This window comes from Anas acuta, chromosome 1, assembly GCF_963932015.1.
Source record: "Anas acuta chromosome 1, bAnaAcu1.1, whole genome shotgun sequence".
Classification (NCBI taxonomy): Eukaryota; Metazoa; Chordata; class Aves; order Anseriformes; family Anatidae; genus Anas; species Anas acuta.
In genome coordinates, this window is record NC_088979.1 from 127,028,264 (window position 1) to 127,053,192 (window position 24,929).

The 24,929-nt window shown below is 37.8% G+C and overlaps 1 long non-coding RNA gene across 1 annotated transcript in view; it reads right to left on the reverse strand.

Moving 5' to 3' along the window:
- LOC137841475 (uncharacterized) overlaps positions 1-24,567 on the reverse strand; it is a 52,747-nt gene extending 28,180 nt beyond the window's left edge. Inside the window, exons 1-2 of the long non-coding RNA XR_011088629.1 lie at positions 24,091-24,567; positions 15,870-15,981 (exon numbers count right to left, since the gene is read on the reverse strand). This is a non-coding gene — a long non-coding RNA (uncharacterized lncRNA). The remainder of the gene's footprint in view (positions 1-15,869; positions 15,982-24,090) is intronic.
- Positions 24,568-24,929: the final 362 nt, after the last annotated feature.

A 24,929-nucleotide genomic window follows, 5' to 3' on the forward strand; every position in this document is an offset into this window, starting at 1 on the left:
AGTACAGTGTGAGTGACTCCCTCTGCTTGCTAGATATTCTTCATTTTAAATGTCAGCATTAACTGACATTTTCCAGGAAATCCCTTTTTGCTCATTTATTCCTTGTATATGACAAGACTGAAAGGAAAATCTGAGGGTTATGTTTGTATATGATTGTATTCAAGATTTTATTGTGTTGCTATGTCTAAGCATAGGTCATTTCCAATCCCATGTAAACAGGTCTAATCATTTAAATATGGAGAACAAATTCAAGCTGTCTGGGAAAAAAAAAAAAAAAAAAAAAGTCTTTGTCAGTGTATAATGGTACAAAAGGTCGAGTCTAAAAGGCAAAGAAGTAAAGTAGTAAAGAAAAATTCACTGTAAGAAATCACCTTTCTACAAGTTATTTACTTTCACAAATGTATGCTGACAAAAAGAAATATTTTGCCATTAAAAAAAAAAAAAAAAAAAAAAAAAAGATATCCTTAAATAGTTTATTCAAGACACAAACTTGTTTATCTAAGTTGCATAGAGTTTCTAGACATTCTAACACTGACAAAGCTGTTTCCTGGAAACTCTAAGGCTTTAATGGTTCCCCTGCCCTATTCAGCTGTAGAAGGGAAGATAGTAATCTCCAAATATTTTAAAGTAACAGGAATTTTAAATCCTGCCTTGTCGCAATTAACATTTTCTTCTAAGATGCGACATGCTCCTTTACTTTGCACACATCAGTGACTACATCCTCAGGCTAATCAGAATGAAACACTTGCCATCCCTGGACAGTAGATCCACACAATGTTTGAATGCTAAAAGATATCTGAAGCAGCATTCAAAGTTTATGAAAAAAAAAAAAAAGGAGTCATCATGAGAAATGTCTGTTTACTTCCCACTGGAGGAGTTTGAGACAGTTCTGTGGAAGTAGCACTTAGTAACAGTGTAACATTTTTGCATTCACTGTGACATAAACTTAGTTTTTCTTGAGAATTTGCTTCATCTGGAAAACTATCAATGCATATAATATATCTTTTCCTGTTCAGAGAGTTATGGTGGTTGGTATGGCAGAACTGCTATATCACAGAAGTATCTTCAGAGCAGAAGGGATATTTTAACAGAATTAGAGTGAGGAAAAACAATTTAATTAATTATTAAAAGGAAACAGTAAATGGAGGCAAACTTTTTAGGACTCTAAAACAAAGTGTATTCCACAAGGAAGGTTTATTTCATTGGCTAAATATAGCCTTGAATAATGTAAAACAGTTTATTACAGAAAAACAAAACAGAACGAAACATGCTTCTAATAGCGTACTGTCAGCTCTGTGTCTAGAGAGTAATACAATATATGGATTTAAGTACATGGATTCAAGATGAGTACCTCTGACTAATTCAAATAAAGTTCTGGTGTATTCCAGAGAATTTGCAGGAGATGCTGAGTAAACTGGTATGAATTAATTGTTCAGCTATACTGAAACTATGTATCAATCTCTTTTATTTAGACACTTTGGTTATTGCAGTATTTGAGAGCTGTATATTTTTTGTAATTCTTCTCTGAACAGATCTGCACAGCATGTCCATTTTCAAGATAAGGAATTAAAACAGAGATTGTGGCTTGCCTTTACAAAGGGCTTGAATGCTACACTTGTCAGCACTGAATGATCTAACAGGAAGGTGCATTCTTGTGGATGGGATCCACAATAAATTTGTGATTGTCCAGCTCTATTCCACACTGGTGCAGCCTCACCTCAAGTACTGTGTGCTGTCCTGGGCACCACAGTACAAAAAGGATATGAAGCTGTTGGAGAGTGTCCGGAGAAGAGCTACAAAGATGGTGAAGGGCTTAGAGGGGAAGATGTATGAGGAGCAGCTGAGATCACTAGGCCTGTTCAGCCTGGAAAAAAGAAGGCTGAGGGGAGACCTCATTGCAGTCTACAGCTTTCTCACGAGGGGGAGTGGAGGGGCAGGTGCTGATCTATTCTCTTTAGTGTCCAGTGATAGGACCTGCGAGAATGGAGTCAAGCTGCGACAGGGGAGGTTCAGGCTGGGTATCAGGAAGAGGATCTTCATCAATAGGGTTGTTGCACACTGGAACAGGCTCCCCAGGGAGGCAGTCATGGCACCAATCCTGTCATAGTTTAAGAAGTGTTTGGACTGTGCACTTAGTCATATGGTCTGAATTTTTGGGCAGACCTGTGTGGTGCCAGGAGTTGGACTAGATGATCCTTGTGGGTCCCTTCCAACTCAGGTTATTCTATGATTCTATGGTTCTAGTTTCTGTGAGAGTGCCTTAATCACCAGTCTATAAACTAATTGTTGGGAAGTGAAAGGGCTTCCAACACTCTCCTGCGGTAGCCGTTCTGCTCTAGTTCATAGCTTTAAAGGGAAGGAGATGAAGCAAAGTTCAGTCTTGCCAGTAGACTATGAGTTGTTTGGGAAAGGAGAACTCATAATTCCCCTGCTAGCTCAAAGGTTTCTCATGCATTTTATCTAAAGCAAACTAAAATCAGTAAACAGACTAACAAACAAAGCAAAGAAGTTATTATGTGCACATTTGTATAGCTTGCTGGGCTCAACAAATCTTATGTTCTTTTCTATAACTGGCATAGATTTGCCAGGAGTATTTTCCATCCCTTTGAGAAATTATATACATCTGGATTATTAAAATAATCTGCCATGAAGTAGCAGATAAGGGTCAGATGTTGTAAGGCAAAGGATGAAATTAAATTTTTTGTTTGTTTTTCACATCTGGGGGGAAGATTTAAAGAACTGAGGTCCTGAACTGAAACAGTAAGCAACAGAACGAGCAATACACGTTTTCCATATAGTGGTACAACTTCACCTCATCACTGCAGCAATTTCAGCTTTTCCTACTCTCTGTTCTGCTGCTTTTCAAAGCATTTCTAAGCAGTTTTATACCTGAAATGGAATCTTTGAATTGATATAAATGGGCATGTACACGAGTGTGTGTATATTTAATGTCTCATTCTATCATTCTGAGCTTCACTTGTACATTTCCTGAGCAAGACCAGAACATTTGTAATCACTGTAGTAGCAAAGGAGTGAGAATTGTGCAAGCCAAAGGAAATTTTGAATGCTATTATGTATTCATGCAATAAGGCTGTCAGTAACTGTCAGTAACCTCTGTCACAACATTTCATTTCATGAACTGTTATTACTGTGTGTCTGAAAAACTTTGGTGATCAGGAAACTATTAAGGTTTTGAATTATGCTGTTGAAAGGAATTTGATCTGCTAGTTGCCAAGGAAGTAAAAATTAATATCTCCAGAACTAAATTGAATATGATTTCTAATCTGTCAGGGAACCCAAGGAATCCATCTGCCATTGATTCTGGGGTAATTCTGGGTAAATGGACTTTTGTTATTCTAAGTAGCACTGGACAATAACGATTTGAATCATTCACAGTATTGATTACCAGAAAAATTATATGGTATTGTGAGGTTGCTGAACAGACAGGATTGCACTCAACAACTTTACAATAAGAAAAAAAAAAGTATTCCAGAAACAGGAGAAAGAGTCAAAATGACACCAGAATCCCAGACGCATAAAACCAGGAAAAATGATAAAATACATGTCCATCAGGGATATGTTAATGTGACTCATTAGAAACAAATGAATGATTTGTTGTCGTTGTTGTTGTTTTGTGTTTTTGTTTGGGTTTTGTTTGGTTTTAAGAAAAAAAAAAGTCACATAGTAGTTAAAAACTTAGGCAGTTCTGCTTTGCAGATAGAGCAATCAAGAACACAGGTACACAATGTCATCTTAAGAAAGAGATGACTGGAGAATTAGATGCCACCTTCAGAGCATAAAGACCAATGGAAGCTAGAGGAGGAGCAAAATGGAGAACTGAATGCCTCTATAGGCATTCTCAACACTGACAACACTTATGGTATTATTTTCCAAGCCCTATTAAAAATAAAATAAATAAAATAAAATAAAATAAAATAAAATAAAATAAAATAAAATAAAATAAAATAAAATAAAATAAAATAAAATAAAATAAAATAAAATAAAATAAATAAAATAAAATTAAATACAATAAAATAATAAGATAAAAGCCAATGTTAATACAGAGACCACATATTTCAGTAGGTATTGCCTTATCTTAGATTTAAACTATATGATTGTATATTAATTTATTCACTCTAATGTGTATGTTCTTCTAGGCAATTAAGTTTATCTGAATATGTAGGAGTTTCTACTTGCCTTTATTAATCCTTTGATTTCAGTCATTATTGCCATACAAGATTCAGTCACTACTAGACAGAATCTGCTGTGACTGTCCATTTCAATGGATATTCTGTCCACTGTAAGACATATTCACTCCTACACATACTCATATTTTCTAGCATAGTCTCCTGCCCTGAACCACGCCCATGAGGAACTTGTCCTACTCTGATGACTACAGAGGAACTTGCACTGACTGGCCTCTGATTTTAGTGCTCATTTTGATGTTAATCATGCTGCTCCTTTTCCTCCCTAACCAGACTACACAGAACAAGGCAACATGAAGAGTGCAAGAGCTAATCTTTGGTGTTGTTGTTTTTTTTTTTTTTTTTTTTTTTTGGTTGGTTGTTTTTTTTGGCTTCTGCAACACAGAGTATTATCATTTACATCTCAAAGGCACCAGCAGAACATTAGTACCTTCCCTGGCCAGAGGAAAGGGAGGGAGTAACTGTGACTCAGACTTGTATCTGAGTCACAATCCTCTCAGCAATCATCAGGGTGGTGCTGCTTTCACCACACTCCTCTCTCAGAACTGCACTCATGCTTAGAGCCCCATTTGGTCTCTGTCTGCATGAGGCTGCCTCATGAGGTACCTACCCTTGTGTACTTGATTTTAAAATTTGGACCCAATAAATCCTTCTAAAACAGCCAAATCTGCCCTTAAGCTTATTCTGGCTAAACTTCAGGCCACAAACACTCTTGTATGCCAAATAATCCTCTTTCACATTGGAAAAAAAAAGGCAACAACAGAGGAATTTTATTTAGCATTGACAGAAAATCCAAGAACAACACAGAACTGGAAGTTTTCTCGAGCTGTCACAAAGCGACATAGTAATATTGTTGGCCCCCAACAAAGACCAAGCAGGTGGTCAGTATAAAGGCAGTGGTCATCTTCTCACCTGCTACACTGGCATATAACACAGCTAACAAGGTTTTTGTAGTAAAAATAAAATAAAAATAAAAATAAAAATAAAAATAAAAATAAAAAACTCTTCTAATTACCTATAGGACATTATTTTCTTTTCAGGTTTAATACAATATGAAGGACACTTATGTTGTTTTAAAAAATGTACAATTTATGCAGAATTGTTACAAGCAAAGCTGTGAAAAATCAGACTTGGATTACACCCACTAGGGCTAGAATTATATTTAATGCACAAAGATTCTCCAATCTGTCATTTACTTCAAGGCATTAAGACACCTACATAGAGGTGTTTCAGTTTCTCTAGTGCCAAAGCAGCCCTAAGACCCAGGAGTAAATCTGGGCTTCGTATGTAGATCATAGAATCATAGAACCAGAAGGCTGATAGGATAGAAATAATAATTATTTGAGGGTCTACTGAAATTCAAAGGAATGAGCATAGTTCTGATGGAACTTGAGCTGCCCCTATACACACCGGTTTTATTTTTGCCTCAATAGACTTCTGTATATCTCATGAGATATGAATAAAATAAGGAAAACACTTTCATATGAGCCTTTTTGCCTGCTTTCATTAAAATATACTCTTGGAGTTTACACATTTATTTCTTGTTGAGCAGACATCACCATATATGTATAGTTATTTTTTTATTTTCTCACATTTTGAAATTGTCTTGAACCAACATGAACAAGGACAAGTAAATTTAAAATGGAAATTCTCTTAAATATCAGAGGTTATTATGTGGGATACATGAAAAAATGTAGAGCAAACTGAAATTATTCATGTCATCAAATTGTTAATTGATTTTCTGTGTTGGAAAGAAAAAAAGAAGGAGAAGGAGAAGGAGAAGGAGAAGGAGAAGGAGAAGGAGAAGGAGAAGGAGAAGGAGAAGGAGAAGGAGAAGGAGAAGGAGAAGGAGAAGGAGAAGGAGAAGGAGAAGGAGAAGGAGAAGGAGAAGGAGAAGGAGAAGGAGAAGGAGAAGGAGAAGGAGAAGGGAGTGAAAACATTCAGAAGAGAGATCAGGTTTATAGGAATCAGTCTTCTCGGTCATCATCTTCAGAGTTGTTACGACTGACTTTTCACTTATACAGTACAACCACATTTATTTTTACGTCACCCATGAAATGTTTATTCATCAACCTGTTCTCTTTCTGGAAAGAAGTAGACACAGAATAGATCCATGTTTTGGGGTTATTTGAACCCAATAGAAAGTGCATATGAAATGCAACTGACAACACACTGGATTCCTGGAATCACAGAACCAGTGAATCACAGAATGTTTGAGGTCTGAAAGGAGCTTCTGGAGGCCATCTGGTCCAAAACCAATGCTCAATAAGGTCCAACTAAAGCAGGTTGTCCAGGACCATGTCCATATGTCTTTTGGTTATCTCCAAAAAGGGAGACTTCACAGTCACTATGGGCAACCTGTCTCAGTGCTCAGTCACCTGCACAGTAAATACATGCTTCCTGCTGTTGACAAAGAACCTCCTGTGTTCCAGTGTGTGTCCATTGTTCCTTGTCCTGTCAATGGGCACCACTGAAAAGAGCCTGGCTCCACCTTCTTTGTACCCTTCCTTCAGGTGTTTATAAACACTGATAGGATTCCCCCCTGAGCCTTCTTTTTTCTAGGCTAAACAGTCCCAGATCTCTCAGCCTCTCCTGATAGAAGAGATGCTTCAGTCCCTTGATCATCTTTGTGGTCATTGCACTTTCTCTAGTATGTTTATATCTCTCTTGTACTGGGATAATGGGGGTGCAAGAAATGTAGAGAAGTGTTCAAGCACCTGAAGGATTATGTAAATTGTTCATCCTACTGAAGGTAAACATAGCAACCCCTCAGAATCTCTAGAATCATATCATAGAATCATACCATAGAATGGCTTGGGTTGGAAGGGACCTTAAGAATCTCGTTCCACCCCCACTGCCATTGGCAGGGATGCCACCCACTAGATCAGTTTGCCCTGGGCCTTATCCAACCTGACCTTGAACACTTCCAGGGATGGGGCTTCCACAACTTCTCTGGGCAACCTATTCCAGTGCCTCAGCACCCTCTGAGTGAAGAATTTCCTCCTAACATCTAATCTAAATCTCCCCTCTTTTAGTTTAAAATCATTCCCCCTTGTCCTGTCATTGTCTGCCCAAGCAAAAAGTTATTCTTCATCTTTTTTTATAAGCCATATAAACTTAAATAATTTCATAAACTATTGAAAAGCTGCAATAAGGTCACACCTAAACCTTTTCTTCTTCAAGCTGAACATCCCCAGCTCTGTCAGCCTTTCTTCATAGGAGAGGTGTTCCAATCCTCTGATCATCTTCATGGCCCTCCTCTGGACCCCTTCTAACAGATCCAAATCCTTCTTGTGTTGAGGGCCCCAGACCTGGGTGTAGTACTCCAATTGAAGTCTCACAAGGGCAGAGCAGAGGGGGACAATCACCTCTCTCAACCTGCTGTTGTCCTGGCCTGCAAGGGCACACTGCTGGCTCATGTCAAACTTTTCGTCCAATAGAACCCCCAAGTCCTTCTCTGTAGGGCTGCTGTCAATGAGTTCTTCTCCCACTCTGTAGTCCTGTCTGGAATTGCACTGACCCAGGTGCAGCACCTTGCACTTAGAACCTCATCAGGTTCACATGAGCCCACTTCTCAAGACTGTCCAAGTCCCAGTAGATGGCATCCCTTCCTTCTGTTACATTAACTGTACTACTCAGCTTGGTGTCATCTGCAAATTTGCTGAGGGTGCAATCAATCCCGCTGTCTATGACATTGATAAAGATATTCAACAGTACCAGTCCCAGGACTGATCCCTGAGAGGCACTGTTTATCACCGGCCTCCACCTGGACATAGAGCCATTGACCACCACTCTCTGGGTGCAGCCTTCAAGCCAATTCCTTATCCACTAAATGGTCCACCCATCAAATTCATCTTTCTAAAATTTGGAGATCAGGATGTCTTGGGGGACCTTGTCAAAGGCCTTACTAAGTCCAGGTAGATGACATTACTGTCTTCCCTTGTCAACTGATGCAGTCACTCCATTGTAGAAGGCCACCTTCTACAATGGCCATCTGTTACCAGTTCACCTTTCTCATCCATCAGAGGGCGTACACTTTCTTTGACTTTTCTTTTCTCAGCAATGTACTTGTAGAATTTCTTCTTGTTATTTTTTGCATCCCTTGCCAAGCTCAGTTTCATCTGATGGTGCATGGGAGATGCACAGAAGTTTTGGTGCAGCATGGGAGATACACAGAAATACTAGTGTGAGCTCTGAGTTTGCTGCCTCATATACATGTCACCACACACTGCTAGAAGAAGCCAGCTCAGTCTTGAAAGCTGTGTACCAGCAGTAGTGCAGCACAGTGCTATGCCCATGGCATTTGCCTCGCTACAGGGTTTATTGTGTTGGGGTGCTGCCCTGTTGACATTTCTAACTTGCTCCAGCTCTGGAGACCCATTTCTCAGAGCCAGTTTAGGAGTTGCTGCAGGGCACTCAGCGGGTGGTGGAGACGAGACCTTGGTGCTGCACAGAATTCTCACTGATATGTGTCACCAGAAACATCAATTTAGGCCATATAAGGATTAGGTTTGAGGCAACCATTTGAAAAGCAGGACCCTTGTCAAGGGGCTGGTGAGCTGAGATTCAAGACAAGTCATACGAGGGGGGTGGTCTAGGCCTAGGAAGCCTTTATCAGATCAGATTTGTATTCCTTCTGGTTTATTTATGACTGTGGGCAATGCCAGTTATTTCAAAAGAAATTCAGCTGTAGACTACTGCAATTTATCCCCAGGGAAAGCCTAATTTTATATTTTTGGCTTGAGTCTTGAACAGAAGATTTATATCTATTTGAAAAAATGCTAATAAACGTTTAAGTTTTTGGACAAGATGCTCTCCAGTCCCAGGGGAAATGCATTCTGGAAAGCTCTGGAGTGGATGCTGGAGGCCTCAGAAAGACTCTTTCAGTCTCAAGCCTCAGGGGTATGGGATGAGCTTATATAAGAGCAAAGTCACTTTGGGCTTTGCAGGTTTAGGCTAGAAACAGAAATATTTCCAGAAAGATGCAAAATTCACATCTTCTGTTGTGTTAAAGGACAGTTTCTTTTCTTAAGACAGCATTTTATGCCCTGTAAAACTGAAGACTGATGACCACGTGTTATGATTTAACCTGGCAGGCAACCAAGAACCACACAGCCACTCACTCACTCTCCTCAGGTGAAATGGGAAAGAAAATCAGAAAGGTAAAAGTGAGAGAACTCATGGGCTGAGATGAAGACAGTTGCGCAGATTAAGTAAAAGCTGCATGTGCAAGCTAAGCAAAACAAGGAATTCATCCACTGCTTACCTTCATCAGGCAGATGTTCAGCCATTTCTAGGAAAGAAGGGCCCATCACACATGTAACCATTTTCTGGGAAGATAAATGTCATAATTGTAAGTGTTCCCCCCTTATTCCTTCTTTCCCCCAAGTTTTATTACTGAGCATGACACCATATAATATAGGATACCCCTTGGATCCATTTAAGTCAGCTGTCCTCCCAGCTTCTTGTGCACACACAGCCTCCCCGCTGGCAGGACAGCATGAGAAGCAAGAAAATTTTTGACCATGTAAGCACTGCTCTGCAACAACTAAAAAACCGATGTGTTATATGCACTGTTTTCACCCTGAAGCCAAAACACAGCAGCATACCAGAAAATTAACTCTTTCCAAACATAAGACAGAACACAACTTCAGTTCCCACACCTCCCAGGGATCACCCAGCACCTTCCAAGAAGTTTCATTCACTGGTCAGTCCCTCTCCACCCTGCTAAAACCCAACTGTCTCTGTAAAACAGTGGACCAGACAAATGGTGAAGTACCTCAAATGAATCCTCTCAACCTGCTTCCTCCTTCAGAAACACTCAGCTAACTGAAGATTTATTAGACTGTCAGGGAAAAACAAGGCATTCAGGAGACCCTCCTGATCCCATCCTCAAACTCATTAACTTTCTGCTTTCCAAAGTGCCCTGGTGGTGGCATGTTAACGAAGACATGTAATTGGTAAATGAAATTGATTACACAACTGTTTGAATGAGGTAAATTGTCCATCTCTAGAGAAAAGGTATAATTTTCTACTGTGCATAAATCAAATACAGGTCTCTTAAAAGCACTAGGTAACTAGAGAGCATTTGAAATTGGTTACAAAGTGCTGGAGAAAGCACTTGGCAGAAGGAAGGGTTTGGACACAAATGACCTTAGCAGCTCTTTTCTATCTCCAGTTTCTATGATTCCATGAATTTTAATTCTATGCTGCACAATTTAATTAGCGCTTGCAAAGAGCTGCAGAAAAATGATTTCCATTTTCTCCTTTAGACAGGTCTTTTCCATCATCTGTTAGCTGTGAGGGTGCTGATGTACAGTTTAATTGTTTCTACAGAAATATTCATGTAAAATTGATTTGAGTCTTTCTACAAACCTCACATTATGGCATTACAGATAGAAAAAGCTCTCAGATGTAGTCCTAAGAAAACCCCAACCCCCTCTTCAGTAAAACAATCTGATTCTCACCACTTTGAAAGACTACTCAATATCTTATCCTTTAATCATCCTAATATCTTCATATGTCTGGTTTTGAATTGCTACACACTGTCAGTTCCCAAGGAATCGATTCCTTTACACACTTACTCCACTCATAATAGCCATTTTACTAATGACTGTTTTTGCCTTTTCCTTCTTAGTTAGAGGAGTGATGTATTTCTAGGCTATTTTTGGAAACAGAGAACAATTCTTTTTCCTCCTGCCCTTGCAGCAGTGTTATTGTTACACCTTTCACTTGTCCTTAAAGAGATCCTCCAAGTTTGTTCTGAACTGTTACTTTGTACTGGTTCCTTCCTATTTTGCCGTTTCTCCTGAAGCTGTAATGACTCTATAGAGAGAAAGAATTCTCAGTGGCTGGCCATATAAATTGCTAAATTATGAGCCTGTATATTCATGATTCCATACAGTTTACATAGTTTGCATGGAGCTATTACTTTTAAACGATTAATGCTCTTCAACAGCTTCTTATATTTTTCTTCTTGTTTATTTATTATTATTTTTTTTTAAATCTACATTACATTGATTTTCTTGCATAGTCTGATACGGTATGAAACCTAAAGAGATCCCAGACACTAAGTCCCTACAATCTTCTATTCTAAGGTCTCTAAAAAGGTCCAAGAATGTCAGGTGTCTAAGATTTCCATCAGTATTAAGATTTTAACTCCACTAGATAATCCTAATATAAATGATTAATTCAGCCTTGTTCATTAGTCCACTAAGGTAACCACTCCCACCATTCATTATAACATAATTTTAGACAAGAGGATTAAGACCTTCAGTAGCACAGATTAATTCACAGGAAGACAAAGTGGATAGTTTTTGCAAAGAGGCAACAAATAATAATTCGTATTATAAGATCTTACTTCTGGAGCTGATTTATTTCAACTCTCTGTACCAGAAAGGAGAGCACTATGTTCTGTGAATGTGCTGAATAAGAAATTCTCCCTAAAAACACAGCATAATATACAAATAAACACTTTGCCATGGGAAGATAACAGAAGGAAGGTGTTGAGACTTGTCTAAAGCCACACAGGGTGTTAGTGTCACAGTCCAGATTAGGATTTTGCAAATCACTCATCATTTCCCTCACTTGACCTGGTATCCGGGTGTTACTCAGAGAATCACAAAGAATCCTGACAAGTTTTACCTTTGTTCCTGTCACTGGCACTGAAGTAGGATCTGAGAACACATGCATAGAATTAAGATTCTAGCCCAGCATCTTTTCCTTCAACGGATAACTGAAGACAAAAGTAATCTGGTTGAAAGGTACAAAAAAAAAAAAAAAAAAAAAGGTGAAAGCTGTAGCATACATTCCGTGTGACTGCAAAATAAGTTGAGACAGGTAGGTCTCCTAAGAAATAAATACAAGCAGGGAGGTGGTCCTGACACATGTTACTGCTACCATCCAGGTGTTTTTTTGTTTTGGTTTGGTTTGGTTTGGTTTTTGGACAGAAAATGGAGTGTGAAGTAGATCTCCAGGACCTATCAGAAAAAGGAAGAGCATCAGTAATTCTTTCCATAGCTCTTGGAGAAATTTCGTCTGTGATCCCCAGCTATGCATAGGTCAGAAAAACTATTTATTATTATTATTTATATATATATATATATATATATATATATATATAGCATATATGACAGTGTATTTATATAAGATATCAACTTTCATTGCAAGTCTTGCTTGAAAATCATTGTAGTGACTGACTGTGATAATCTTTCCATGCTTGTCATAAAAAGACAAATTATGTAGATGAAGTGCTAAACCAAAAGATAAAGCTAGACATTCAAACCACATGTTCTATTCTCTGCATGAACATTACTCTCCTGTCAACAGGATCCAGAATCTGCCTGGTATAATACGCACCCTGGAGCTAGCTAGTGTGATCATCATATCAATTTACCAGTACATGTACAGTCCCTGTCTCTGATAACACTCTTGTTTCTGGGACATCTGTGCCTTGGTTGCCCTTCAGGTAGATGTAATGACCTAAGATTCATTGTAACAGAAGGATATGGAAAATTGATTCTGGGATCATTTATTTATTTTCCTTTTTTTTTTTTTTTTCTAGTTACTTTCTTTAGAAATTTTGTGCCAGATAAAATAACAAAGATAAGGACTTCTTAAATGAAGGATCATACCCACACACTTTTACAGTCAGATCCCATACCATTCCTAGAATCCCTGAAAAGAATTACAAATAGGGCATAGAAAGATAAAGTAAAACTTATAGAGCATTTCTGTCCTTCATAATTCTTATCATTCCTAAAAGTCTGTGGATTTTGATCTCTATCTTCAAGAAAAAAGACAAAGTTTCCTTTCCTGTCACTCTCCATCATATGGTAATAGTTCAGTACTTGTAGCTGAAGAGTATATGCCATTCTTAAAGACTAATGCAATGTCACTTTTCCCCTATATTGCAGGATTTTATTTTCTGTAGCTCCCTCTATGAATAAAAGGGAAAGGATAAGCAGCAACAGCTAGCATAACTACTGATAGTATCCGCCATCACACCAGCACAGCTTGAGAATTGTAGGGCACTGTTCCAGACACAGGACTTTGAGACATGCCAGCTTTATCCAATTCAATAAATGATTTAATTCACAGTAATTGTAACATCTAGAGCAGACTTCACTAACCCAAGTAGAATTCCTAATTGGACACAGACTTATCCCCCCAGCTAGACAATGCCTACAAAAGCACTATTTAAAACCAATGGATTACAGTCATTCTCATTGTTCCTCTGAAACTGAGGGTGTGAATCGATTTGAAAATCTAAGCTCTATCAATATTTGTGTCATCCAGGATGTTTTTAACATATATATTATACACAATTATAATTTTATATATAAAATGCAATTATACTGTTACACATAAACATTTGGAGGAATTTTTGCTTCATTTCAAAGGTTTCCAAAATGCTAGCCTGGGAAATATTACAGATAAATCATGCAGATAGAGAAGCGTCTTAGTTTTCAAAATTGTTTCAACTGCCTTCATGAAAGATACTTTTTCGGCTAGATTAGGTCAAGAGTTATTGGTGAAATGCCATAACAGAGATGTACAAATATTAGATAACCAGAGAACATTTCAAATAAATATTTCACTACCTCTGCCTTCGCTCCTGTACTCATTGACAACATTTATTTTCATAGTAACTAATGAATTTTACTCTGATGGCACCCAGTCTGCGCACTGAGATACAGAAAAAATGAAGACATTTAAAATAGTAAAACATTAAAACACAGCTGAAGCTCTATAGATTGTTGAGATTTATGATTTTAGCCCAGGGACTGTCACAAGTTAAGTTGCAAATGATCCCAAAAGAAATGGTGTGGATTAAGGGGACATGGAGGGGACTTCCATGACAGTGCTTTCTCACAGTCATTTCACACATGAAGCTGCGCAAGCTCAGTACCAATTTCCTAATGAGGTAATGGAGTCACTGATCACTTATAATCACTAAAAATCTACTGCCACCTTTCATAAGACTGGATAGGGCAAAGAGATTTAAGATTGCAATGCGGTTAATTACATTCAGCCTGCTTAGACTACCCTGCATTTTCAATATTACAGAGTAATATATTTCTGCAAACTGCTGGGTAGTAATTTTAGGCACTAAAAGGAGGGTTTTACTGTGTCAGATGACTACCAGTTGTTACTTACAAGTTGAGGATAATGATAGAATCACAGAATATCCTGAGTTGGAAGGGACCCACAAGGGTCATTGAGTCCAACTCTTGGGTCTGCACAGGACCTCCCAAAAATCAAAGTGTATGTCTGAGAGTGTTGTCCAAATGCTTCTTTAATTCCAGCAGGCTTGCTGCCATGACCACTTCCTTGGGGAGCCTGTTTCAGTGGAAAACCACTCTCTCAGTGAAGAAACATTTCCTAGTATCTATCCTGAACCTCTCCTGACACTGCTGTTCTCTTGGGTCCTGTCGCTGTCCCCAGAGAGCAGAGCTCAGTGCCTGCTCCTCTGCCCCTGGCCCCATGAGGATGCTGCAGGCCACCATGAAGCCTCCCCTCAGCCTCCCCTTCTCTAGGCTGAGCAAACCAAGTGACCAGCTGCTCCTCATACATCTTACCCTCTAGGCCCTTCACAATCTTTGTTGACCTCCTTTGGATTCTCTCTAACAGTTTTATGTCCTTCTTATATTTTGGCACCCAAAACTGCACACAGTACTCCACGTGAGGTGCAGAGGTGCACCTGAGGTGCAGAGCAGGACAATCACTTCCCTCAATTGTCTAACAATGCTAGCTAGTTGTGTTTGATGCACCCCAGCATACAGTTGGCCCTTTTGGCTGCCAGGGCACATCATTGATTCGTATTCAGCTTGCTGTTAACCAGAACCCCTTGATTCCTTTCCATGGAAGCTGTTCTCCAGCCTCATGTCCCTAGTCTGTACATATATCCAGGGTTGCCCCATCCCAGGTCCAGAATCTGGCACTTTCTCTTGTTCAACTTCATATTGTTGGTGACTGACCAGTCCTCTAATCTGTCATGATCTCTTTGAAAGGCCTCTCTCCCATCAAGGGAGTCAACAGCTCTTCACAATTTACTGTCATCTGCAAACTTGCTTAGTATACCTTCAAGTCCTAAATCCAAGCAATTTCTGAAAACATTGAAGAGAACTTGTCCTAAAATGGAGTCCTGGAGAACCCCACTAGTGACTGGCTGCCAGCCTGATGTAAACCATTTTACTATAAGCCTTTGAGCCTGACACATCAACTAATCATTCATACATCACATTATGTATTAGTCTAGCTGTATGCTGGACATTTTGTCCAGAAGGATACTGTGAGAATTGGTATTGAAAGAATTGGTATTGATTGGTATTGGATTTGCTGAAATCCAAAAAGATTACATCAACTAACATTCCTTAGTCAACTAGGTGTTAGTTTTGTCATAAAAGGAAATTAAGTTCATTAAGCAGGACCTCCCTCTCATGAACCCGTGTTGGCTATGGCCAATGACTGTGTTGTCTTTCAGGTGTTTTTGTACCAGGGTCTTCTTTCTTGTCCTTGAAAACTGGAATATTTGCCAGCTTCCTGTCAATGAGAACCTTTCCAGATTCCCAAGACAGTTGAAAAATAATTGAGATGTCTCACGATGACATCAGCCAGCTCTTTTGAGTACCCTGGGATGATCCCATCAGATATCATACTTACATGCATCCAGCTGGAGCAGCAAATTCCACACAGTCTCAGACCTGGCTGGGAGATTATCCTTACTGCAGTCACGGTCCTCCAACTCGGCTCTGCTGGTCCCAGGGCCCATCATCTGTGTTGAAGATAGAGGCAAAAAAAGGTGTTAAGCATCTCTGTTTTGTCTACATCCTTATTTGTGAAGTGACCATCCTCATTAAGTAATGGACCAATGTTATCTCTGGTACTCCTTTTCCTGTCAAGATACATAAAAAAGCCTTTTTTTTTTTTTTTCTGTCCCCCACAGTACTGGTCAGCTTCAACTCTAATTGAGCTTTGGCAGCCTGAATTTTCTCCCTACTATGGTGAACAGCATCTCTGTAGCCCCCCCATGTTGTCTGACCTCATTTCCAGTGATCATACATTTCCTTTTAATGCCTAAGTTTTAGAAGAAGATCCCTGCTTAGCCACACCAACCAGCTCTACCTGCTTGACTTCCAACATTTTGCAATTGCCTGTTCCTGTGCTCTTAAGATGTGGTACTTAAAAAGTCACCAGCAGTGACTGACCCCAGTGCTTTCAAATGGAGTTTCCCAGGGGACCTTACTAACTAGTTCCCTGAGCAACCTGAAGTCTGTTCTCCCCATATCCAGGGCTGAAGTTTTGGTGGTAGTTTTCCTTCTATCACCTTCTATCAAAGATTTTAAACTCGACTTCAAACGTAAATCTTTTAATAATTGGCCACATGTTAATATCAGCCTTATTTTTAGGGGACCAGAGCTCTCAAAATTAGTAAGTCCTGATACATTTTGTAAAAATGGGCTGTAGGACAGCAGAAAGCAACTCTATTAGCTCTTCATTTAGGGTGATGATGGAGTATGATTTGAGTCTTTGTTAACTACAAGAAAATACACAACAGAGGTCAAGCTTGAGACATAAACCTATGGGAATCAAGACCTTGTTAATGTCACTATAAGTAGAATGAATTTCAGTAACAGTTAGAGACTTCTAATATGTATGCATGAAGTTGGGAGTTCTGGAGCCAATATTATTATAGTAATAATCTTTTCTCCTTGTGATTAAAAATAAGAAATGTGAATGCAGATAATTTAAATAGGACATTGAGAACATGATTGCTTGGGAAACCTGGGATTACAGCAAGAAAAGAACAAAAACTGTAGAGGAAGAGAGAGGATAAATGAAATAAACTTTTATTGTGTGGATTAATATCAAAATAATCTTACATAAACCTAATAAAAATACTGAAAACTGAAAAGAGAATTAGTAACTTAGTATGATAACATGTTGCATTTGGAGGTAATGTCACATGATAGTAGACCAACTAGCATGTGACATTCTTTATTTGAATTTCCATAAAGCAAGCATTGCTTTTAACACTTCAGTTCTGAAAGTCTAATACTTCACAGTCTTTCTTTCAGTGTATGTAAAATTATGTCTGCATATGTCTTAAATTGATAAGTATTAGAGCATACTGAATTTGTGTGCCATCTGTGCATTTTCTTACTTTTTCCATCCATGCTGTTTGGAAAGATTAAAGGGAATGAGTACAAAAAGGTAAGATACTGGATTATTGTTAAGGTATGATGTTCTTTAAAGAAGCAAGATTTACCACAGAAAGCAGGATTACAGTTGACTGAGGGACTTGGAATTGAATTGAGGAAGTGTGTGTAGAAGTATGCGTTTATGAATTTGGATTCAGTGGGACAAATTCGTATGTTCAGGATTATAGTGGATTCAGAGCAGTGTTTGCATATCCACATTGCCTCATATTTCAGTGTTGTAAAACCCTTACAACTCATTTCCTACCACACAGCTCTGATAAAAACAGCTCAATATGGTTGGAATGTAACAGATGAGAAGAGTGGTTTTTAAAGGCTTCTTGCTGCAGATTAAGCAGGAGAACAGCAGCTTTTCATCTATTCCTTTGTAGATCTGCAGTGAAGAATTTCAGGGAATGTACTGGGTCTGGCTGGAATGTTAACTTTCCCTGCAGCAGCCCATACAGTGCTGTACTCTGCACTTGTAGCTGGAACAGCAGTGGTATCACACCAGTGTTGTGTCTGCTGCTGAGCAGTGCTGGCACAGCATTGGGCCTCTCTCTAACATTCCTAGGGGGTGGGCAAAAAGTGAGAAGAGAAACATCACCAGGGCAGCTGACCTAAACCAACCAAAGGGATATTCCATACCATATGATGTCACACTCAGCAATAAAAGGTGGAAACAGGAAGAAGAGGGGAGGGGTGGGCTCTCATTGGGAAAACGTCGGTCCTCCTCCTGAACACCAGCTACCTGTGTTGAGGCCCTGCTTCAAGGACGTGGTCAATTTGTGGGAAGTAGAGAGTAATTTCTTTCCTCTGCACTTCCACATAGCCATCATTTGTTTTATTTGTTTGTTTTCCTCCTTTTTTTTTTTTTTTTTATTTTCCCTTTCCCCCTCCCCTTTTCCCTTTCCCTTTTTATTTCCCTTTAGTTAAATAGTTTAGTTCGTAATAATCTTTCTTTAATTATTATTATTATTTTCCTTTAATTAAATTATCCTTATCTCAACCCGTGAGTTGTTCTTTGCTTTACTTCTCCCCCTCCTCATCTAAGCAGGGGGAGTGAGAGAGCGGTTGTGGTGTTTAGGTGTCCAGCATGGTAAAACCACCACAGGGAAGGATATAGATTTAGTGACAAACAAGTGAAGTGGTTAGAACCCCTTGGTCTAATGATATTTTTTTTTATTTTTTTTTAATGGAGTTTATTCCAAATCGTAGTCCAATCATTTATTTGTTTAAGCAGTTTCCACAGTAATTGGCTGTAGCAAACACACAAAGTCTTATATGGCTGGTATGATCACTCTGCTATTAATTTATAAAAATAAATCACAACTTAGATGTCACTTTGCAATCCCATATAGGGAATTGATATCCAGCTGGAAAATATGCTGGTTTACTTTTTTTTTTTTTTTCTTTTCATAAAGCAGTAATGCAATTCGTTTTCAAGGTTGACCAAAACCCCAAGACAGCATAACAGCATCAAGACTGGTTAGCACAAGCTAATACTTTGGGTCCTTATTGTTTCCAGTGTGGAAAATGGCTTTTGGTGAACTGTACATCACAGAGATCTTCAGAATACACACACAAAACATAGGCTATATCATTGGATATCTTTCCAATATAAGGTTATTCCCTGTTTTTAAATTCCTGAAGCTGTATTGATATTTTCTCAAAAAGTGGCAACAAACACCTTCTAGAGCTGTTTGGAAGACAAGAATTTTCCATTTTCATTATCATTTAGAGGTTTTGGCATTTGTTTTGTCTGCTGTTTTTGGAAGAAAAAGTGAATTTGAGCAAAAATTGAACTGGAAAACATTTTCCCTTCTTAGGAGAAATAAAAAAAAAAAAAAAGAACAGCCCCACCACTGCAATGCATATTGAGGGACAGACAGAACAATTGTGCCACTGAGGGGGACTAAGGTTCAAATCCTAGCTTTGTCTCTTGCGACCATCTAGTTCACTGCCATGTACTCTGGACTACAAAATTAACCTGTTGTCCTTATTAATAGATTTTAAATTATTTAAATATTCAACAAAACCAACAACAGTTAAGAACAGCTTTTCTAAAGTAGCATTGTCCAAGCCTCTTAAAATACCTTCACAACCACCATAATCAGTGTTTTCCCTCAATAACACTATAACATCCACAAAACATCCACAAACTCTTTATTTGTATATATAAAATAAACTGAACTTCATAAAACCACTAAAACTGGTAAAAAAAAAAAAAAAAAAAAAAAAAAAAAAAAAAGATAGAAATATCCATTATTGGCAGAACATTTTTCACCAAATAATAGCTCTATTTTTGAGTATATTTGTTTCAGGGAAACAAATCTTGCACATCTGGAAAACTGACATTTGTTATTCTGTTAGATAATGAAACATACTGACTTGAAATACTGTTTTTACACTTATTACAATCTTTTCCCCTATGTGCTGATCTCTCTCTCTGTCACATGCATAACAAAATACTCCTCTCCTACAAAAAAGCAACTATTTTTTATCTCAATTCAAATAAATTATCAGTCCAAACAAAATCATATAAAATATCTAAAAGCATATATTTAGCTTTAAGTTTCATGTTTTGACAGACCAAATGAGACGATTTTGCTTTCAGTAGCTTGTTTCTTGTTTCCAGCTATTTCTGTTGGACCAAGAAAGTATTTATTACCTGTCCCTATTACACTTGCCTCTTTTTTTTTCCTCAGAGCATTAGATACATTTCCTACCATTAAGCTGTATTTTTCATGCTTCAATTCAGTCTCTGTAAGCAACAAAATTGAAATCTACTGTTTGAGGTAGAGTATTTTTTGTTATAGAATCATAGAATCACAGAATAGTTTTGGTTGGAAGGAACCTTAAAGATCAACTAATTCCAACTTCCCTGCCATTCCCTGCACACTAGACCAGATTGACCAAAGCCCCATCCAGCCTTGAACAGTTCCAGGGATGGCTAATCCACAGCTTCTCTAGGCAACCTGTTCCAGTGCCTCATCATGCTCTGAATATAGAATTTCTTTTCCTGGAAGGCCGATAGCTTTCCTGTAGCTGTTAGAAGTTCCACTCAGGTGGAAGATACTAAAAAATGTTATGTAACTTTTCTTCTTAGTAATTCTTGTGGTCTTGGCTACATAAAATAGTCCAAAAATTTCAAAATAAAGCCACCTGCCCATTCTGCTACTACTCCAAAGATGCTGTTGTCAGGTGTCTCTCCATGTCTCACTGCATGTGACATGCTGTTGCTCAGAAGGCACCCAGTCAACACCATTTTTTGACACAGAATGGACAAACGGACGTAAGTGAGAGAGACTGGAAACAGTAGGTCATTAACAAAGGTGACTGGGTAAAGATGTACCTGAAAGGATTGGTGTAAGGAATGTAAATCATGCCATTTTGTTTACATTGACCTATAATTCAAGAGTAGAGGAAAAGAAGTACAGTTAAAAGTCAGAAAAGTTGAAATTGATAAAAGGGCAATGATATTTCAGTCAATGTCAAATACATCTGCCTGTTATATGTATTTTTCACAGATAAAAAGAATGAAAGTAACAGAATTTTTCATTATTCTGTTAGAAGGTATAACTGAATATGCACCATAAATAACTATCTTGAGTAAAATATATATCAGTTATTAATAGAAGTTATTTTTAATGGTTAAAAAAAAAAGATATATCACACAATGCATAGTTAGTATGAATGGAGAACACTAAATATAAAATATAAAATATAAATTAGATTTAATGTAAAAATCCTTTAATTTACTTGTTTCTGGACATAAAATGTTCAGGATAATGAACAGACGGTAATAACCAGTCAAGATAATGATGGTTTGCATATACTTATTTGCAGGTAAGTACTGTATGTGAGAAAACAGAGGATTAGATCCCATTTAAAAAGAAAAAAAAAAAAGTTAAAAAAATCAGAATTATGAATTTAAACAGAGATAAAAAAACACTTGCTCTCTAGTGCAATTGAAATAAAAAATAGACTGCCATAGACTTTATGAGGTCATAGAATCACTCTCCAGCATCTCATCACCCAGTCTGTAGGTATAGCCAGGGTTGTCCCATCCCAGGTGAAGGACCTGGCTCTTGTTCTTGTTAAACTTCATGCAGTTGGTGATTGCCCAGCTCTTCAATCTGTCCAGATCTCTCTGCAAGACCTTCAACAGTCAACAACTCCTCCCAGTTTAGTATCACCAGCAAATTTTCTCAAAAATCAAACTTGTTTCAAAAATTTTTTAAATTTGTTTCCAAGGACATCCAGTGCATTCTCTTACCCTAAGCAAGATTACATAAGAGCAAACTTCAGTCTCATATCTCTTAAATGTCTAAATTGCTCTTTAAATATCCTGATATATAGTAAAAGACTTCACAGCTTCTTTTGTTGAGCTAATGTAGCATTTCGCTATCTTACCATACCCACCCTAATTCTATTGAGACAATTCAAACACATCATGTCTTGTCCTGTTCATTGTGACTACTGTCACGTCCCTCCATATTCTTCTCTTCACTAGACTAAACAAGCCCAAATCTTTCAATCTTTTCTCACAAGTCTTGTGTTCTGGACCTCTAATAATTCTGTTTGTTCACCTCCAGATTGTTGCCAATTTGTACAGACATTTCTTGAACTGTTATCTGCCGTTTGCTGGACATACTATCTTAGCTGAACTAGATGAACTTTTACTCTTATGGAGAAGTATTACTTCCCATATCTTATAAAGCACACCCCCATTTATACATCCTGTAAGAGTACTTTTTTTTTTTTTGTAGCAGTATTTATTAGCTCAATCACATTCAAATTCCCTTTTGTAGGACTACTGTCTGCTCAGTTGTTTCAGACCTTGTATTTATCCCCTTGACTGTTCTTATCAAAGTACAGCATCTTTTTCTTCTAATTGGAACATTTATTTAAATTCTTGAGTTAAGGGAAAAAATAAAAATAAAAACAAAATCAAAAACAACAAAAAAGAAACAAGCATTTTCTGAATTCAAAAGACAAGACGTTCCAGTCCAAAAGAGGAATTGCACACACAGTGATGGAAAGAGAGAAAAAAAAAAAAAAAAAGATTAAAAAAAAAGTTACCATATAGATGCAATTTCACAGATGATAGATGCAATTTCACTACTCCAAAGTTATCATTAACACAATCTTTACTCCACTATTACAAATGGCTATAGTAAAGTGACCCAAGGTATGAATTACTTCATTTTGTCTACATTTGAATCTTGACATAGTAAAAAGAATCAATGACTTCTAATTTCTCTTTTGGAAATAAAAATACAAATATATATGCTTATTATGCATATGAATTAATAGAAGGTCTTCGGAGAAAGGTAGATTTTTTGTCTTGTCAGAAAGTAAGAAAGAAAGGTCAGAAAAAGAACAACATTTTCTTGATTGCCTGTTATGTTTTAGAGTAAAAAAATGTAATTGTCTTCAAATAAATGAAAAAATCCAGATCACCAAAAAAACACTTCAATCACAAGTCATTTTTCTTAAAAAAAATGATTTGTTCCATTGTCAGCAGAACACGCAAATCCAAATTCCCTGGAATTCTAAATTTTGTGGTTGAACTGTCCTCTGAATTACAAATTCTGGCCAAAGCATGTTTTGTGGCTAGAGCCTTACTTCCAGTGCCTTACTGCTTAGTTGTTGCTCTGGTTTCAGATATTATATTTGAGCTTGTGCACCAGGTTTTCACTCAGTAAAGTCTACTTTGGTTCTACTGTTCCAGACACCAATTTATTGTAATTTGCAGTTTAGTCTTTGAAAACTGCAGTGTCAAATTTAACTGAAATAGGAAAGGCGTTTCAAAGGCATATTCTGTTCAGAGGGGAGAATAACAGATATCAAAAATAGTTGTTAACATCAATCTTGTTTTTATAGGAAATTAAGGTAGAAAGCCCGTTGCTTTTTGTCTACTGTTAAGTGTCTTCCCACAAAATATAAGCTGCTTTGTTCAGGTTTTCTAGAGATAAAATCCTTGGGATCCAAAGAAAGGTTGTAAAAAAAAAAAAAAAAAAGGTTCCCGTGGGTCAAAGAGAGATTGTGTAAAAATTCTACTAGCACTGAGACAAGGGGTAAAAATGAAAATTGAAATTTCATGCTTAATTACAGCTGGCATTGGTGAAATCCACTCTCCTAATTCACTCTGCAGCAATGAAAAAGACATTACAATTACACTACCATTTAATTAACAGTGGCAATAATACAGAAAGCAACAATTACAAACACATTAGAATTTGAGCCAGCCAAATCTTTTATGTTTTCAAATCTAATTTATTTACACATTTCCCCTCCTAATATAGAACTATTTAGAAGTATTAAATTTCAAAAGAAAACTGTGCAAAAACACTGGAATATGCTATGAAAATTTATGAGATCTCAGCCTAGGTGATATCTATGGTCATATATCTGAAAAGTGAAGCAATGTCCTGAGAGTCAATTTTCAGTTCTGACGGTGTTTTTTTTTGTTTGTTTGTTTGTTTTCCCTAGAAAGGAAACAACATGCAGCCCTTCTCTTTTCCCTTCAAAACCAAAGAATTTACAGGGTATTAATTATATATAATTCCACTTAAAATACGTCTCTGTGAAAAAGGATTATAAAAGGAGGGAGGGGAAATAAGCCAGCAAAATTATATCTGATATTTGTAACTGATCATTAAATTGTTGATTTTTCCTACCTTCTTGGTTTTCCAAAGTTCCCTCTGCCTTTCCTTCAGAAATTCTTTGCATTGTTGCAACAGCAGTTCCTAGTTCATTATTTCAGGCTTAGGCATCCAGTCCTTTTAAATGGGGGTTCCCTCAATCATTTTCTGGTCATGCAAGTAACCTTCTTCTCAAATATATATATATTTTTAATTTTCTTCTCTCTCTCAAAAGCAAATCCACCAGTATTATATTTCCCTATCAGAGAACAAATATATGAATTAGAAATTCTTCCTTCTTTCCCCCACAGCAGCCCATTGATTTCATGCACACTTTCTCAGAAAATCCAGCAGCTTCACATTCTCCCTGCCCCCAAAACCATTGAGTTTCCCATTCCCACAGTCTTCTCCGGCACCGCTGAACACACCATGCTTGTTATTTCCAAGGACTCAATAAAAAGCACAGAAGCTGGGTGTCTTCTCTGGCAGCTCTTCCTTATAACAGCACCAGCATGACAGTGGCAGCAGATGGGCTGCCTAGCAAGCCTGAGTTAACAGCACAATGTGACAAACCAGTCTTCTTGTGGGCTCCAATATTTGGCTGGTTGGCAGGCTAGGAAGTGGTAGAATCCAACCTCCCTCTCTTCTGTACATTAGATAGGAAAAAAACCCCTTCCTCTCCCTCACAGTTTTCAGAGCGAGACAGGCTTAAAGACTTTCACGATGTGCAGACAATATAGACAGCCCCATTCTCCTTTTTTAAACTAGAGAAGGGAAACACTTCCCACTTCTAATTCACCTACGTTTCCATGACTTGCTGGAGACGTGATTCCTGCTGTATACACCTGCCTCTCCTGCTTACAGTGTGTGTGCGT